Here is a 20,634-nt window from a genome sequence, read left to right as displayed (position 1 = left end):
TTTAAAGTCTTCAAGTAGTCAATGGACACGCAAATGCAGCTCCAAAATAAACTCCAAAATTAACATGATTCACCTTAACCTGGTTTTCTGCATTGACTGTAAAGAAACCTGAGGAAAAGAAGACTGCTAACACAGAACATAGGACTTAAAATCCTTTCTCACCTTAAAATCAGTGAAACTCATTTAATAAAATTCAGTGCAGGCAGTGGAGAATACTGTATTTTCTTACCCAAGCGGTGCTCTAGGAAGGCCTTAAGAATTACTGGAGTAGTTCCAAACTGTTTGAAAAGCTTTAGGCAAACATCACAGTTTTAACTGCAGAGGAGCTAATTTTTTTTTTCAGATTTCAGAGAAAAGTGTTCTATGAAAACAGAGCCACCACTTTGCTCACAGATTATTGATAAAATTAAATGGTGAAATGAAAATCACTCTTTATCTCTTTAGAAAATAATTACATAAAAATCCAAATTTGAAGGGAATACTCACATGGAAATACTCAAAAAAAAAAATTAAAAGGAGCTGGTCCATAGTTTAGAATGAAATGATTGACATGAAGAAGGCAAAGGTGTGTTTTTATTAATTATTCTGATTTATAAATGATCAGTTCAATTCATCCCAAAAGATTATGACTGCATTCTCATTAAGTCCTCTTTATACCTTTTCACAAGTGCATATGGGCTTTGAAATGCACGTAACTGTAATTGATACCAGAACAACGTAAAGTGGCCTTAGTACAGTTGAGAATAAGGTCCTTAATTTGGAATGTTTCAGATGTGTTAAACTTTAAAAAATAGTGGAATACTTTCATATTTTTAAATATTTCTATAAGAATATAATTCAAAGGCAGATTTAATTTAAAAAAAAAAACTAAATATGAAGCGATAAGTTTGCAATATCCACTAATCTCTTTGGCAATTTCTCTCAACATTTAATAAGGATTTTTACTATATTGCATAAAGCCTAACATTCCTCATGTATGTTTACAACGCTCAATGCAATGGCTCTGAGAGAGTTGGTATGGTTTATTATAAGCAAGACAACTCCCTTGGCCCTTAGAATCAGTCTAAATGTAGAAACAGCTTTCAGATATCAAATATTAGAACAATTTAGCAAGATGCTTAAGAATGCTCATGGAAATCTCATAGCCTTAATGTGGTGACTATCCATCAAGTAGTAATTCACTGATATATTCGCCTGGCACCAGATTAAGAACAGGACCCAGTCACTGTGAAAGTGTTTATTCCAAATAAAGCACCAAACTGTGGATGTGGAAGTCACATTGCAGGGGTTGGTTCCCATGATTGGTACTGGCAGGACCAACATGCTGAACACTATTTTTGGATTCTGGATTTCCTCAGTGCAGACTTTAGTGTGGTAACTTTATGGGTATTTCGCATTTCATGCCCTGACACTTTAACTTGAGGAACATGATATGTAGCTGGATATGTAGCACTCCTTTAACCGAAAGGACAGTGCTACATTTCCTCCCTTCCACATAACAACAGAATGGTTAGACGATTTGCCCAAGAAAATAGAGATGGGTTCATTTTATCAGCCAAAGAGCCCTTCACATTCCTAAGAAAGAACTCTAACTATTAAGTTATAGACTAGATCATGTACAAGTTATCGCTCTTATTGGCACTTGGCTGCTGTCAAGATATGAATTCAGGAATCACAGGACAAGAAAGAGAGCAAGCAAAAAATCATGCCCTGCTAGAGGCAGGAGGTGGACCATTCAGCCTCAATAACTACAGTGTTTCTGTACCAATAGCCTTGCCTGGTATAAGTTTATTGGAAGAGATTTCATGGTTAGAACTTTTAAGCAGATAAAGGAATTTTCTTACCTGTTATCTTAAGGTAATTCTGCATCCCTCATCCAGCCTACATTTCACTTATTGATGCATAGTTATTTTAGAGCTTGTCATCAACCTTTTCACATTTCAGCAAGTGTACTGTTAGTTTGAATGATTTAAAATACTTGCTGCAAAGACCAAGAATACAGAAGAGTGTTTATTCTTGTTTACAAGAGCGTTAATTTTCTGGATTACTGAACAGAACAAGATGGAGAATAACTTTATTGGTACATCCAAAGATCTTTGATTAAAATGAAAGATTTTACAGCTTCAGCTGTAATAAGAGGTCTAGACTGGTAGACACTGCAGTAGGCTCAGGTACTAGGTACTTGGCCAGTTTGCAACAAAAGCAGAAGCTGGTCAAATATGGTCCATGTTTCAGTTTGCTGTCACAAAAAGAAGCACAGTCTGATCACTCCATCTTTTATACCATACCTCTTCATATGGGAGAGCATAGGATGGTCCGCAGTCACACTGAGATCACCACTCACAGGTACTCTGGTAAACATCCCTGATATTGCATGATTCAATGAGAAGTAAGCTTTGGTAAAGAGGTGGCAATTAAAATGTCACATGAAAGCAGATACACAGTTTTGGCTCACTAATGCAATATTTATGACTTTAACAATTAATTCTCTTTTCTGGAAATTAAGAATCTTTTTAATTGTCTATCAAATTAGACTGTATATTTCATAGGTACCAAGTTGTTTATCAACCAGTTCATGATATTCATAAAAATATTTCAATTAATTTTTTTTCAGAGTTGCAAATAAGTATAGCTCCCTTCATAAAAAAAAAAAAAAAAAAAAAAAAGCGTGGATTTTGTTCTGTTCATTAAACTTTGGGTCCTTCCTTTTCATTTACTGCCACTTAAACACAGAACTGGGAACCCAATTTTTCTATCACATAGCCCATGGTTCACTTTGACTGCCTGCACCAGGCAATGGGAGAAGAATCTGTAACCCAGATTCTGAGATTTAGAGGTTAAGTAACAGAGTTAGGACTCTAGACTTTAGGACCACAGACTTTAGTAAATTGCTGGCCAGGATCCTTTGTGAGACCATGAAGAGGAGTAAAGTTGCTCTGGATGCCCGCTGGATTTAAAAAAATAATAGTAATTACTGTACTAGGGAACAAACTATCCTGTTCTACAGAAAGATAAGACATTTTAACAGGAGGCCAAGCAGGAAATTCTTAAAAAACTGAACTGCTAAGATAGAGAGCATACATGAAGTAGAATCTAGGACAGGCAGTGAAAGAGAAGTGCAACAGCATTTCTTAGGCTTTCAGGGGTGAACACAGTAAAAGACAAAGCCTAGCTGGACTGAGCCAAGCTATTTTCATTAGTGACAGATGATGAAACAAAAGGCAACTTTTACAAGTTAAGGCTTGGGTTCTTCAGACTGGCATTAGGAAAAACTTCTTCATTATAAAGTTAGGGCAGTAGAGACACAGATTGATCACAGAGGTCCTTCCAAGACTCCATTAGACAAATCAACAACAATGTAGTCCTGATTCAAGTGGGAAGGTGCCTAGATGTCTATTAAATGTCCTTCCAGACAATATTTCTATAATTCTGAAAATGTGCATGTATAAAAAACTTTTGAAGAATATTTCAGAATCAAAATTAATCACACTAACATTAGCAGAACTATGGTGTACAATCTCTGTTTGCTCTTTGCTATGTGCAAGGTCATCTTCCTTTTCACTGATCACCCTTCCTTACATCCTTTCACTGACTCTTCTTTTTTTCCATCACATCTAGTTCATCTACTTGCTCTTACCTTTCATGCTTTTCAAAGCTCTAAGTATCCCTACCTATTTGTTCTCTGACTCTAATGAGTTGCTCTTTGACATTTCCACTCCATCAGTGATAGTAGCCCAAACTATTCACTTGACAGTTTCTGCCACAGGAGTCTTAGCACTTTTACAAATAGAGTACACTCCTTGAATTAGTGCATAAAGCCATTAACCTCTCATCTTTCAATTCCCATCTTGAGACCCACAGGATTTGGAAACGGCCAGCTGATAATGGCTAGATAAAAGGCCATTGGGGAATGCTGATACCTATTTTAAAAGTTTACAATGATGTAGAACCATCAGGTTGAAAAATACCATACTAGATAACCTTTATTATAATTATTATAATCTTATTATGGCTTCTCTCTTACTGTAGATTTGCTGCCTACCTACATTTTCTCTTGCAAACTCTGTAATCTAGGTAGAACACTGTCCATGGTCTTGACAGACCACTTCACAAAAAAGGTCCATATCCTTTTTAATCTCATATAAACTGATGATTAGAATAAGCCTCAGTGTCACTATTTGTGTTTAAGAAAGTTATTTAATCCTAACAGTGTTGCTTCAGAAATTAAGAATAACTATGGACATAATTTAAAAAAAAATTCTTGTGGTTCACCAAAGAAGCTGAAATTTCCATCTGCTTTTTTATGAAGAGCAATCCATTCTTATTTAGAAAATAATTTATTTTCTAATTTAAGTCATCCAGAGGACCCACAGGTTACCATATACATAAAAGGGAAGGCAGGCAAAACACAGTATAAACCAAACTGAATATTAATATAAAATGCAAATCTACATAAATGCAGTAAGCCTAGATAAGATAATAAGATATTCACACCATATTGGACTTGTTATATGAGGACTGAACTGAGATTAAATCAAACTAATTACCAGTCTTAGATGACAGGAAGAGAAAAAAGGACCTGCACTCTTGTCAGTAAAAATATTATGAGTGTGACTTGGCTATCTACCCTGAACAGCAGCAGTTCAAGGCAACTGTACCCCAGGAGACCAAAGAAAAAATTGTGGCTTGGAGGTCACATTCCTTCACAGATTTTTCTTTGCTCTGATAGAAATGTAAGTCACTTTATTCTTCCATGTAAACCATTTTATACCTCTTAGAGCATAAATTCAGCTATATACAGGGGTTTTGCCTCCCAAACTTCTTGCTCCCTTCTGATGTGCCTGCATGCAGAAAAACTGAGTGCAAAGTCATTTTTGCCTCCTCTGAGGAAAGTCCATGCAAACAGATACATTTCTTTTGAATGAAAGAGTTTATTCCCCATAAAATGTAGATTCTATGGCAGGAACTTTCATTCTCAGCTTACGGGGAAGCTACAGTGAAGGTCTAAGCAACAGAACAACCATGCTTATCAACTGCTAATGGCCTTTCCTTATGCCAGATGAGTAAAAAATCAAAGTTATTTCAGTAAATATAAAAAAGGACCATATATAAATGCAATTGTTTCTGCAGCTAATTATTGTAAGAGGTAACAAGGTGTAGGAATAGGGAGCTAGGAAATTTTATATTTTTTTCCACATTCTCCTTTCTGTAATTTTGATCATTTTCCCATTCTGTCTTTGTTTTCCCATTTATAAAATTTGAATAGTAAGAGTTACTGGAGATTTTTTAAAAATAATTTTAAAAAAGAGAAAAACGCACAACAATTTAGATATTCTTCCGGGGGAGGGGGGGGGGGGGGGGGGGGGGATATAATTATTCCTTTCTTATTTGTAGATCTCAGAATGGGTTTATGAAACATTTACAAGTATTTGTTGAGGTTTTACAAAGGAGTAAACACTATTCTCATTTGATTATACATGAAATTCAAGAAGCAGTAGATACATGATACTTCCTGCTTCATTAATAAAAGGAGTTACTCTAAATATCGTCCTTATGTTATGATTATTGGAACAGGATATTATCCTCAGATCAACCACGTGATGTTTTTTCTCTATTTTCTTTTCTACCCATACCTTAGCAAAGAGAATCCCACATGTTTACAAAACCAAGGTGTGAAGCCCAGGTCCTCAGAAGCCATTACTGTAATTGTCTCAGACACACTGTAAAACAGCAAATAAAAGAGCAAACAAGTTGCAGAGATGAAGAATGTCACCCATTTCTATAGCTTCAACTCCTCAACTGAGCTTTGGGCAGAAGATGTAGTTAATCAAGTTTCTCTGTGGCATATCTCTGATCCAAAGGAGTGGTTTGGGTTTTTTTTCAGCTTGTTGCTTCTTTTAATCTCATTGAAGAAAAAGCCAGCAGCAGACAACAGTGGTAGTAGCAGTTCTTTGTCTGCCCGGTCACAGGAGTTAAGAAAATGAGGGATTTCAATGCTGATCCCAAGACCTCTGAAAAACTGTCTTCCAAAATCAGTGCTCAAGATGTGCAATCTGTGTCTTTGCTATATTGTCAGATAATATGCATTCAAGTGCCTTCCCACATTTTTTCTTGTGTGCATAGGGTCTATCTGGTGGGAAGAAGGACATTTTTATTATACTTAAAATACAATTAATTAGTTCAGATATATCTTATACGGTGTTACATATAGTTACTTACACCAGTTATGCATGAGACTGATTCTGCAGCTGTCAGGATTTATCTCCTATATTTGTCCATCAGCATAAGATTATATATGCTGGTTCAGTCCTAAACTTCATAGCTCAGTACCTTGTTTCCAACAGTGGCTATAAGGATATTTCTAGAGAAAAGGTAAAACAAGTCAAGTATATTGACATTTCACCTTAGCACAGATATTTTCAGCTCAGAAACTTGGAATGGGATGGGATCACTCATGATGTGATTGCCTTCATTACAGTGTAGCCTACACTATGAAAAGTTTGAGAATTCCCTGGCTTAAGTGACTGTTCATGAAAAATACATACCGGTAATGCTGAGAAATCATTTGGTTTTATCTCTTGCTAAGGTTGGACAGATTATGAAAGCATGGAGAAAAGGTCAGGAAAAATATGGTTTTGCCTACATACGTCCTATTCTGATCATTTTCTAATGAGTGCCATTAATGTGTGGCTTTGTGGGATTTATAGTGGTGGAAGAGAAAGTTCACAAGGTTCAATATCATTTCATGTAATGGGCCTTCCTCCTTGAACTGTCACTGCACATTTTACAAGTCTTATATACAGCCCATAGTTTTAAGAAAAAATCCAAGAGTATAATTTACAGAATAAAAACAAATCAACTCAGTAAATCTTCCAAAGCCATGAAGGTTTCTCTTTTGATCATTTCAAAATGATGGGGAGAATTGATGAGCTACAGTTTCAATCACCTAATGTCCTCAAGACCCATATTAACATGCTGAGTGTTATTAAGACAGATGTCAGTAGCTGTATAAATTCTCTGTGATGAAAAAGTATCTGAATAAGCAGGAAATAAGTACTGAAATGTAAAATCCTGCACTGTTAATATACCCAGAGGAGGATGTTACAGCTGAGGTTTAGATGTACTTATATAAAGCTCCCTATCTTGGAGCTAATGAAGAGATACTGACAGTTTTGCTGCAGTGTCTCTGAAGTGTTTTAATGACTACAGATTAATCAGTTTCTAAAGCAGCATTCCCTAGTGGTTCCCCACCCCAAAAATCATAACCCCAAACCAGCAACTGAATGTCATTAATAATTAAAAAATAAAGAAATAAAACAACAAGGGAAAACCAAAACAAACCCCCCAGCCCCTCACCTCTTCATGTCATGAAAGCTGGAAGCATTTATAGTCACATTCTCAACAAGAAAAAAAGCCAGAGATGACACTGGATTTAGTGGAGCAGTCAGTTAATTGTTACGGTGAGGGTTTTAATTTTCTTCTCAATGTAAATCACAATTGAGGAAAGCATCTGCCACCTCCGATATTTCCTGTGCAGTAAATTTAAATGGATTAATCACCCTGCTTGTTCTGAAGTTCTGAAGAATGATGAGCACTTGCCAATGGGCTGTGGAGTCCCTGGCTCATTGATTTTTGCTGTCTGGGTGGAATTGGTGGGGCTATGGAATGATTTAAATAGAAATTAAAAAATAAATCATGCCTAGACATTTTTTGCCCACCCATTCCCACGCCTTATCATCATAAACTGATTAAAATATTTTCCTGGAGACCAAGTGGGTTTGCTAGCAGACTATTGGGATAGGGTTGTACTTGATCACAGTCAAACAAGGATTGTAATGTTGACTTTGCGCAGGAACATTTTTACCAGTGCAACAGAATTCCTTAATGTAGTGCTTGATACAAAATGTCTTAATCAATGGCCATTTTTCCAAATAGCTTCAGTGAGTTTTGTGTTCTACCGAAAATGTGCAACTCCCACTTTGAAGTTCATGGAAATTCAGCAACTTGCAGAGCCCACATGAACCGTTCATGGACTTCTCACATGATGCCTTTCTCTTTTTTTATAATTGCTAAATCCCATCAAAAAAGAGAGGCTGAAGGTGCAGAAGGGGAGTGGGAAGCCAGCTTTCACAGTCTGCCCAGTGCTCATCTTACAGGTGAACAACATCTGTAGCTGCAGGGGTCTTGCACATTACTAAATGTGAGAGAAGATGGTACAAGAAACTGTCTCTCATTTAAGAAACATGCTTCTCTGCTTAAGAGAAGATCCTGATCCACAGAAAGACAGAAAATAAGAAGCTGGAAACTAGAAAATATGTTATGATTCACTTGTAAGAAACCCTGTGCTTTACTGAAGAGGGTACATCATGCTTTTGTGTTTCTGGTATTTTTTCATCCTTTTTAGAAAATATCTTCTTTTTGTGTTTATATTCCTGTTTCTCTCTCTTTTTTTTTTTTTTCTTTTTTTAAATTTATTTTTATATTTCCTGCTTTACAGTGTATTTCAGAAAGATAATATACATTTGTCCATTCATTATTTTATCAAAAAATAACTGTTCTATCAAAAGACATTTTCTAGTATTTCCATGTGGTTATTAAAGTGAAGAGAATTTTTTCCCCTGTTTTTTCTGTGCCTCAGCTAAAATTAATCATACTGAAGGCCTATAAACCATTCAAAAACAAATGCTGCCAAAACTCATCATCCTTGCAGAACTGAAATGATAGGAGGATAAGCAGCTGCTTTGGTGAGATTAGTTGTATATTTGTATGAAAGAGAAAAAAATCATGTAAGGTTAGGTCATGAATGTATGGCTGAAATCTATTCTGCTTTCATTTTCCAACTGAAGTATTGATTTAAGCAGCCTGTGAAATAGCATGAAGTAGATAACTGCTTTGGCTGTACAAATTAGCTACTTTTAAAGGTATTAATGACTATGTAGGTATGATAGGGAACATCTTTTGCATAAGGATCTCAATGGGTCTCATGTATATTCACTAATTAAGCTTCACAATAAGCTTGCAAGCTAAATAAAGAGTATGAAGTGATTTTTAGTATGGCACAAAGCCATACCAGACTGGAAGACAGTAGTTATTTCCGGATGTAAACCAATATTTTTCAAAAACGCAAAGGTAATTCAACTTTTTAATGAATTTAAAATGGATGTGAGCATCTTTATGAAGTCTTAGAAATGTTGCCATGAAGAGTGTAATGAGCATAGGATTCAGATTCCTATCAATGTCCCAAGCAAAAAACCCTCCTTTGCAGGAACATCATCTCATCAACATCATGCTCTTTTAGCCATGCTCAGATGAATCAGGGGTGATTCACACAAAGGACAGCCATCTGCTGCATCTTCCTATCCCAGTGCCTACATAGATGCACAGCTTCTTATTCAGATTGGAAATACAGTTAAAAAAAAATACATGGTTGTTTGAACACAGAGTTAATAATTTACAGCATGGGTGGAAGGGTATAAACTACTTTGATATTTCTACTGGGTTTGTCAGTACATGCAATAAAGCAAAGATCAACAGTCTCCATGTCAGTAGTGTATTATTTAATCCAGACAACATAAAGACTGGATGATCAGACAGTGATGATGTTTCTAAGCAATAACAAAATCTCTTTTTCTCTTTTCCTCAGAAATTATTTTCTGAAAAAAAGTTAGAAAAATATAATCTTTTTTCTCAGTGATACATTTGGTCTTACCAACTGTTTCCTTCCAGTGGTGGACAAGCAATGACATACTATTCTCAGAAGGTATTTTGAGGCAGGATTTAAATGGGAAGAGATACAGGATTTGTTGGACAAAGGAATGGTGGAAGACTGAAGGGCAAAAAAAGGATTGGAGAACACACAGAAATGTGATTTTTCTGTCTACAAAAGTGACAGGTACAAAATATCCACATGTGTTCCTTATAAAATGCATAAGACTATTGAAACAGGTAAAAATTGTCTTACAGAAATAAAACATTCAAAGCAGTAACAAAAAAACCCAACCAAACTAAAAAACAACTAGGCACCTCTTGCTACGAAATTATTCAGGGAGTCAGGTTTCTTATGTAATTAATGTATTAAGTGAATCTGTCTTATTCTGTACAGTTGCTTTTGAATGATTGTTTGCCTGTCTTCCTGATCAGGTGTCTGTCAGGACACGTGTATGATACACACCTACATGAATCATTGGTAAGGTAAAATATACGTGCTAGTAATATGAGTCTGAGTTATCTGGATTCAGGCAGCCACAGAATTTTATCCTGTTTTTGTCAGCCAGGCCCCAGTAGCTCATGATTGCCATGACACTTACAGCTGAACCTGTCATGTGAGTAAGGATAGGTCTGAGCTCCAGGCAGCCCATTTCACCTCTTTTCCCCGCACGTCTGCAGAGGAAGATGGATCCCTCCAGATCTGAGGTAGAGTGAGCATCAACATAGAAACAGCAGCTAATCATTCAAGGGAAAGACTTGTTATGCTAAAGGGAGAACTTGTGTCTTGGGCTGTACTCTCTCACATGTATGATATAAAGGTATTAAGTATATGGTAGTTATTTGTGAATTTATCACCAGGAAAGCTGGAGAGAGAAGCTTGGAGTATACAGCCATATAGCTCATTCTGAGCCTTTCTCTATCCTGAGAAAGGAAGCAATGGGGAACAATATCAAAATCCACTGGTAGAGGGCAAGGATTTGGGAATGCTACAGGCAACATTATTAAGACAATATAACCTAAATTTTCCCTTGTTAAGTGGATTACAAAAGGATAAAAGACAGCTTGACTGGTTGTGCAAAGAAGAGATCAAAGACATAAGAATGAAAACTAAAGGAATTAAAAAGAGGGGAAATCAGGGCCAAGGAAGCTGTGACTGATCTCCTGATTTGTGTATTTCCTTTCACAGAACAGCTGTAGAAACTTTAAAAGCTTTGATGCCTCAGTGTCAGGCCAGGTTTCATTTCATTCCTGTTTTTCAGGCTGTGAGAGGAAGAGGTCACTGTCCACCTTGTTCTGAGACCCTCAGCAAGGTCTGGCCTACAGGGTAATAGGATCTGTGGGCTACTAGGATATGTCACAGCTCCTACTCACCCACTTCCCTAAAGGGCTGGCACCAGACGGTGCTAACCTTTTCTGCTCATGATTGGCAGTCACCAGATGAGGCATCCAGCATCTTTGTTTGATGTCTCTCTTTCTGCTTGCCTGGGAAAGAAGAAGCTAGGAAGGAAACTTCTTAAGAAGGTACGTATTGCTTTTGCAAAGCTATGCTGTGTCGCATGGCACTTCTGCCTGCTTTCTTTCTAAGCTCCTCGTGTGACTAATAGGGTTAGAAACCATCTAACCCTTACTTGTAAGCTCTTTAGTGCTTTGAGTGTCTTTTAATCTCTTGTCCTGCATGTAACACAATGTATCTCTGCTTTTGATGCTCCCAACACCTCTCTTGTAGAAATAAATAATAATAATTACAGTGATTTGTCTCCAGGAAATTACTCTTTTAAAAGTAAAATATGTGTTAATTTCAAAGAGTTTCTTATTATACAAATATGGCACCTGTTTTCAACTAAGAGCAGGATCCCAAGTGCTATGATTCAGGGAGCAGAGCAGAGACTCAGGAAGTTAATAAAATGTGTTGATTGCTTTATGAAGAAGTTGCAAGCTTATGAATCCTTAAGACTGTGCAATTAGTGACTACCAGTGAAAACACACCCCCCTCAGGACATCAGCAAATCCATGAATTGCAGTAAAGTAACAACTAAACCAATTAACAAGTGAACACAAAATCAATTATTGTGAAACAGGCTAGAACAAAACAATGACAAATTCTAGTTTTGAAACAAGAACAGAAAAAACAAACGAGTATTTCAAGCATAAGTAATAACAGTCTACACATATTAATTCACATAAGCATTAATATAGAATATCTCATACAAAGAATATAAGAAAATATAAGAATAATAAAGAATATCTCATACAAAGATTTGCATGTCCACTCAAAACACATTTAAAAATACAGCATCTAAAAAACCTTCAACCAATCCTACCTATATACATTAGCAGATGATTGCTCTATGATCTCCTTAGGTAATATGAAAGATGTCAGACTTGTGGCATAAACCAAAGAAATACTAATGAGAAGAATATAATTAGACATAAGAAAAATATTTTCTTTATCTTGTAAGTCTTTTAATTTTAGCTTTTCATAACTGCAGCCCAATTTAGAAACAGAGGAAGCCAGTCATGAAAGTATATGATGTACTGCAGAAATTGTAATCCTTCCTTAAAGGATAGCACACAGAAGCTTGCTGGCTTTTTAATTTTTATAATGCGGGGTTTCACAGCAATGTCCCATGTATGCAGCCTCTGAACATCTGAGTATATGATATCACTAGCTCAACATATATACAGTCTTGCTCTTGAGAATGATGTCAGAGGACTCATTGTCCACGATCAAGTTGCCGTGACTTCACAGAAAGGAGTACTCTTAGATGCCTGATAATTAGGGATCTAATGGAGACATTCAGAGACTCACTGCTTTATATCAAATTGCTCCTGTTGATTATGTTTCAAAGGCTAGATGGCAGCATTGTCAACTCTCATGATTTTTATCATGTTTCCTGATATTTGGTATTTTCCTTAAAATGCCAGCTGTCAGAATGCCAAGTTTTGCTGAAAAGCTCAGTGTTTCATTAAAGCTATGTTTTTAGTTGTCTGATGGTCAGAAACATGGCTGGAGCTCAAAAAAAAAAAAAAAAAGGAATGATAAAACTGGAGGGGTTGCAGTCTAAGGACAGTTTTATGCACCCAACAATAGCATAATTTAAATCACTAAATAAATCACAACACTGAACAAAATGTTAGTGGTAACAAAAGAATCCTCCAGTTCTCCTTTCTGAAATAAGACGTAAAGACCAGTACAAGTGGAGAAAAATATTTCCGTCTTTTATTCTCAGGATTAATGGTTATTTTTAGGAGACCAACTAAAGACAGTCATCTTAGACTTCCAAAGGGCTTTATCAACTTATCTGTTCTTATCCTTTCTCCACTTTGCCCTATTGTCATTTTATATAAGATCCTCAAGTCAGAGATCATCTATTTTTATATCGCTACCAAATGCCAGATACAACTCCAATGTGAAATAAATAAATAATCACAGCATTAATAATGTCAAGTATTCATTAAAAACACTACTACAACAACCTTCCAGGAGTAAATTCTTTTCATATTTGTAATCAGTTATGAAATATTCATTTGTTGTTGATCCTGAATACTGTAGTTAATTTGTCAGTAATTATATGAAGAAAGTTACTAAAATTACACAGTGCTTAAATACTTATGCTGCTACCAAACGCTACCAAACCCATACTTGGATTATGAGATATCCACTACTTAATATATTTTAGCTTTCAGTTGAATATCTCATTTAGATTACATTACCTGTATTTTTCAGTTTCTTTAAATGGCATTAACCTTTCTTATACCTACATTACATTTCTTCACTTATTTCAAATACATGAAACTCATTACATGGTAAAATAATTCATGGTATAATTTATTGATATAAACTCTAAGTAGAACTCTTCAGTCTTAAATTTATTGTAGAAGAATAATTCTGCCCAGTCTTATAGTGGAATTCTAACTAGTGTGTATTTTCTTTGGATGTGCTTTAGAATATTTTCAAACACAGTGGATTTCTGCCCCTTTTTCACATTCAACTTTGAACTCTAGATTGTGTATTTCATCCTTTGCACAATGACTCTAGGATTTTGTTTTTCAGTCTTCAGCCTGTAGACACCTAAAACCACTTGCAAGCAAGGTGTGGTTCCTAGTATAATTTAAACCTATTGTGTATTCATTTCACTAAATTCCTGTCTCAGAAGTGCATGGGTTAAGCATGTACAGGCACTGAGTTTTAGAAACATTAATGTCAATGACACCTCTTTATGAAGAAATTAAATCAAGTAGGTCTTTAGTCCTGGCTACTCTTTATGTAATTTAGTGCAAATAGTTGCTACAACTGCTATTCTTTAAAAATATAGTGTATATGTTTTCTATATTGAATATGGAAAGCCAAAGGATTTGACAGTGGCAAGGAATTTATGCTCAGAAAAAGGTTTTCTTCAGAAAGTGTAGTTTTCATTACATGTAAGTGAATATGTAAACCAATATGATACGTATATGTAGGTATATAAAAGTTTTTCAATCTAATACAATTTTGCCCACAGATTCAGATTTTTTGTCAGGCAAATTTAAATGGCAGATTTAATTTCAAGATGTTCTGACCAAAAGCAGAATGGTTCAATTTTTAAATTAAGTTTACCATGCAGTTTTGAATCATCTGACAAACCAATAAACTGTATCACCCTATCAGTACATCACACTATGGAGGCTGCTCTTATAGATCAAACTCTAACAGGGTTAATACATTCCTATAGTGAAGTCTGAATTTTCCCTTGATTACATTTTTTAGCACATTGTGAAAGGTGCAGTATTCTGAAAAAATACTGTCAATTCCAGAAAACATTAAAACAATGTATGGATTTTAGGTGTAAGTTTTCATAAGGAAGTATCTCTTTTCTTAATACAGCTGATAAGGGGCAACAAAAATATTATAGTCAAATTGTCCTACTCATTCATAAACTATGTCTTGTAAAAATAAGTATAAACTACAAATGTTTAATTACTTGGTTTAATCTAACGGTAAAGGAAGAATTGTTTGGTTTGATTTTAACCTGCATAAAAGCAGATACGCAAGGTATTAGTCTTTTTTCCCTCAACATGTAATTAACTTTATCTACTTTAAAATATAAATATTGGTTATAAAAAAAAAAAAAAAAAAAAAAAGAAGAAAAAGAGAAATGTGAAAATCTAAAATAATCTTTCAATTAAACTTAAGATCCTCTGTGCCTAATGGATTATTGGAAATGAGACTTGAACTCATTTGTTCAACCTGTTTACCTAATTTTTCTTTAAAAGGGAAAAAAAATGTGGCTCTGAAATAAAAGTGTCCTGAGCCAGATTTGTGTAATACCCCACCTAATGATTTCCAGCCATTGCATGCTAAACCAATTTTGAGGTTACTCTAAACTCAACTTCTGGAAGACACCCAGCCTGGAAAAGGCAGATGTCTCCCTTACTGAAGTCTTTTTTCCCCTTCTGTGTAACAAGCACTGACCATGTGTGTGTTGCAGCTGAAGATATATACTACTACACTTAAATTGAGATGGATTTCAGAAATTTTCATCTGCTACCTCAAACACCTCTCTGTTGAGCCAGCCACTATATACCAGCCACCCAAACCCAAGTATGCACCAGGGGGCAGTGGGGCCAGCTGCACTGCAAGATTCAGGGAGCTGGGAGTGGGGAGCTGGAGGTGGGCAGCACAGTCGGCAAGGTAGTGCCCTCACCCACATGGGAAGCAGCCCCATAGTACCCTCTCAAGAAGAGCGGAGCAGGTCTGGTGATGGTACCCAGGGCCACCCACAGCCCAGACCACCAGGCAGGACCATAGAAATGGGATGAGTCCCCAGGTCAAATCAAGAGACCAGGATCAGGAGGGCACAATGATAGGAACAGACACAACTGCAGTGTTGCTCAGGCAACAATCAAATGCAAGGGCCTGAGCTTAAATGAAGCTTCTGAGCAAAGAGGGTCTGGGAGAGGGGAGGGAGGTGGTCCTTCCTCTCAGCCCCACAAGACAGCTGTTTCCACACAGCCCAGGGTTACACAGCTTCACACCTGAGAGCTAGCCTTGAGCATCCGTAGCTGAAATCAGGGCCTTGACAGTATCACTGATATTGAAAAGCATTCTGTTCAACGGATGTACTATAATACTTGCTGATCTCTATTATCAGAATGAATAATCATTTAAAAAAATCTCAGGAGCTAATGATCTAAAGGCTATGTATGACAAGGAGTAATAACAATAGAATTTTGGTTGATGATGATGGACATTCAGTTAAAAGTATATATATAAGCAAGAAATCATCACTTTGGCCATCTCAGTACAACCACTATGCCTTTATAAAATACTTTATCAATCCTGCACAGAGCTATCAGCCATACCTATATGATATAATTTTGTGTCATTCTCCAGCAAAGCATTCTCTTAGTGGTGTCATTCAGCATCAAAACTGAAGGGGCTGGTCTTTGAGGAAAAGTGAAATGAGTCGGATATATTTAGCTTCCCTACACAATATGAAGACCTATAGGAAAGACACATCTTTTTCTTGGAGGTGGAGTGTAATGTGGCCCACGTGTTAAATTCAGGTAGTCCACTGCACTGCCTGTGAATTTGATCACTCTTGAGACAAATACAAAGATCAGTAAAAGGCTTGTAAGAGATGAAAGGAAGAAAATAGTACAGAGCCTGAATATCAGCATCAACTGCCTAATAGTCAGGACATTAAAAGGTTTCATGTTTTTATTTTATACATTAAACCAATGGGATTTTTAAGCAGCACATTGAGATTGCCCAGGGATTTCAGTTTCATTGCATGTGTCACTTAGACACCCCAGGACAAAACAATTCAGAATATACTGCTGAGAACAACTTAGCATTGGAAGAAGAGAATGATTTTGTAAGCTATCTCTTATGGCTCCCTTATAGTCTGGTTTCTTTGTGCCGGTGGCAACTTGCCTGAATAAAAAAGGTGTAAGACCTGTGGGATTTGGTCTCATTCTCCTCTGTAGCTGTCGTTTTCCAATCCAGTGTGACTCATCACAATGTCTCTCAAGAACTATTGCACTTCATATATCCCCAGGAAATTCATATTAAGACCGTTATTTTTAACTTTATTCTCAGGTCTTGGGAAGATACTCATTTAATTTAATGCTTTTTTCTTTCCCTCCCACAATTTTTACTGAGCTCAGTTTTTATTTTCCATTCATATTTTAAAATGCCAGCTTGTTTTTTTGAAGCTGAAGTGAGGAGCTTGGACAATGAAGCCCTTCTTCCTTTCTTCCTCCAACTTTCATTTAAAAGGGTAAAAAAAAATAGATCCTACACTTGGTAAAAATCATATTTTGATGGACTTGAACACAGAAGAGATTGTTGCATGTTATATGAAGCTGAACCATTACCCAGAAATAGTCACAAATGAAGCAAAATAAGCAAACAATGAATAGATACTGAGGAGACTTGGAGATCCTGATGGGGATCTACTGCTTTACAATACATTAGCTCCATGTTTGTAGTCAAACAGAGACCAGAAGTTATTTACAATTCATTTAAAACACATGTGGTTTCTACTTGTTTTTGATTTCTATGCCCATAATATTGAGTTGATAAAAAGAAATGGCTATACTTAAACCATAGCTTTCGGCATGAATCACTGCCTGGAAAATTTTATTGCCTCCTAAGGTTATCAAATGACAGTACTTTAATAAGCACCTAAACAAAAATTTCTCCTAAAATGTAAAAAAACCTCAATCAGCAGTTGCTAAAACTTGCTTGTCTTCTTTTTTTTTTTTTTTTTTTCCCTCTTCTGACAAACATTTCCTACTTCTATTGACTGTTTGGGTGAGGTCTCCCAAAGACAAGTTTTTGACTACCATTTCACTGATGCTGGAGGTGTGATCAGCTCATTTTGGAGCTTCTCATTGCTACCTTGGCACATCTGTCAAGGTGGGTTTTTTTTAAGAACAGCTTTTTCCTCTGTGAAGAGAATGTTCCTTCCTTGTAAGGAAATTCATAATTTTTCCCAAACAGACCATATAACTCTAATAATTTGAGCGTGGGATTGAAAATGGATTTGAAACCTCTTGAAATCCTATTCAGTTGGCAAGTCCTTTCTATCTCAAAATCACACAAAGGTTCACTTATCTTCTCAATATAATTGATATTTTAAGAACATTTATTACAAAAATATCATTTTCCTAATTACATGTTCAGGTGTTTATCTTCTGGATGGATTGAAATCTCTGAATACACATATTTCTGCAGAAGAAGTTAGGCATATATGCAGAGAGAAGACAATAGCCTAATTCTTTTTACAAAATTGCATCAGTATGGCTTTGAACTTTCTTCACATTTTCCAAAATGCTAGGAAAATGATAACATTTCAGTGATCTACATAATATCACTTCTCACTTTAGCAGCTCTTAATAGCTCCTCTGCATGAAGCAGTTTGAATTTCCTGATGGCTTGCTGACATGTTTTTGGCCATTATTGTAGAGGCTTGATTCACCCAAGAGCCTAATAAGCACTAAGACTTTACAATGAAGAATGAAATTATCAAGCAAGCTGAAGAAGATCTGAATACGATTTGGTTCAGTCTTATATTACTCAAAAAACCAGGAGGCTGGAACAGACCTAATTTACAGTTCCCAAACTATATGTAAATTTACCAATCAAAACAGAACAAATCACACAGGACATAGAAAGAACAGAGCGTCCTGGTAAAAAAAGGCATCTACTTGTACCTAGTAAGAAAGATCCAGGTTAAGGACATGTAATAATAAGGTAGAAAGATGGTTCTATTTCTGTTATAAACATGTGTCATGTCAAAAAGAAGGAGAAGATTTAATGGAGTCTATGGGGTGTTGTGCATATCTCACATTAGACAGGTGGTAACCATATGGTGTAATCTCAAAAAGAAAAGCCCTGAAATCATGCTTGCTTATTTTTTTAGACCATAACTTCACACTGAAAGAAATATCGTTAGTTAAAATAATAATAACAATAGAGTTATTTTTCCTATGGATTTAACTGCAGTAAATGTTTTCTATACAAATGTGTTATACAGAATAGCTTGCTTTTTTTCCCCTCAGTGGCAGTGTAAGTGTATACAGAGGAATTTTTCCTTACCTGCAATCATTTTTCTTTATCATTAGTTAAGACTCTGTATTGGGTCTTTCAAAGTCATTCTGACAAAGCAGCAGTGGCCAGAAGAGAAACCAGCTTGTTCTTATTTTCTGTGCTTTACTAGTTCCACATTTCAATGGCAAATATTAGAAATTACTTCTTTGCTCAGGAGGAAATCTAACTCCTTCAAATTAAACTGGGCCTAGAGAGAGGAGACAGGTGTGTTACACAGCTTAGCCCACATTTGACCAGGTTTCAAAACATAAAATTGAATTTCTGATCAATTAGCACCCAGTGAATAGCTCTATTTATGTGGTTAAACCAAATGGGAATAAACATTAGTAAAAAGTGTGCTGTTATTAAAACTATTAATTGTGTTTTATTCATACAATTGAACAAAGAGCACTGGGGATCCTGAAACTACGTAAGAAACTGCAGACCTGAATATACACATCCTTATATCTCAAGTAGGTCAAGTATCACCCTAGCCTTGATTTTTCCTATTGGAATGAACATTAGTGAAGTGAAATATAAGGTGGGTCCTTCCCTTATGCAGATGCAGACTAAAGAAAGAATGCAGCTCTGTAATGAATAGAGAATATTCCCCAAAGTCCCCAAGGATACCTAAATTCCTTCCATGCCCTTGACCCTCCATCAGTAGAGGGCTAGGAATTCTTGAAAGGTTTTGAAGAATGTTGAGTGAGAGTCAAATAATAAAAGAAATTGGGAAGAGAGATTTAGGGAGAACTTTGACCATTTGAAGATGCTCCTTAGTTTCTGAAGATCCATGTGGGGAGCAAGAAAGAGCCTCATTACACCCACAAAGAGGAAAAGCTAAATTCTGCCGGTGGGAACAGCAGTGAGCATGGAGTGCTCTTCAGTAGTCTGATGCAATATGCGTCTTTGTGCTCCAGCTGTGCACTCTCTTTCTGTGAGCTTAGTTCAATGCATCTAGTCTGTCCTTTTGATGTTTCATTGAAAATCTCACAAGTTAAGTGCCAACCTCCCTGGAAAGTGAAATCAAAGCAGTCAATATGTTGGGGTGGAAGAAGAGTCTGAAAATATTTTTTAAGCTCATGAAATGACACTGAACTTGATTCTTATTTTTGTTAGTAACTTTTTCTTCATAGCAATGCCAAGGTGAGCTAGGAATAAGGGTTTACGACCTCGCTGCTGACCAGTTTTAATGCGTATTATTTTTATTGCACTAATACTTAGAAAACATTTTACGTCTATGTTATTGGTGCTAGTAAGTCAAGAAGTTTCTCTTTTAACAAGTATTTTGCAAATATGATTTCATTCCACCTTAGAGGTGAAAAGGAAAATGGTAGTTCTTAGGTTAAATACTATTTTTACCTTGAAAAATATCAATTTAGACAAAACGTTGTTATACAAAGTATTTTTTGACAAAAATAAAGATTTGATATAATTTTCAACTTTTTGAGTAATACAGGTGAGAATTGGTACAAGTTTGAGTGTGACAAAAATCACCCAAACCTCAAATCTGAAAAGTAAAAAATGGAAATGTGTAATGATTTGAAAAGTGAAAAATGGAAAAGTGTAATGCAAAAAAAAAAAAAAAAAAAAAAAGTAGCCTCTTTTTATATTATACAGATTTTATTTTTTTAAAAAACTTCCAGTGGAGCTCTTTTAGAATTCATTTGATTTACATAGGACCACAGATGTTTCATGCACAACTACTATTGTTTACTTTTTTAATGATCTGTTAGAAATATATTAGTAGTATTTTAAGATGGGCCAATTCAGACTAGAAGGGGAAACAACCAGTTCCCCATTTCCATCTTATTTCTCCAAATGGCATGATTCAACATAGTGGACAGGTT

The sequence above is a fragment of the Strix uralensis genome, chromosome 1, assembly GCF_047716275.1.
Source record: "Strix uralensis isolate ZFMK-TIS-50842 chromosome 1, bStrUra1, whole genome shotgun sequence".
NCBI classification, from domain to species: domain Eukaryota; kingdom Metazoa; phylum Chordata; class Aves; order Strigiformes; family Strigidae; genus Strix; species Strix uralensis.
This window is presented reverse-complemented; position numbering follows the sequence as displayed.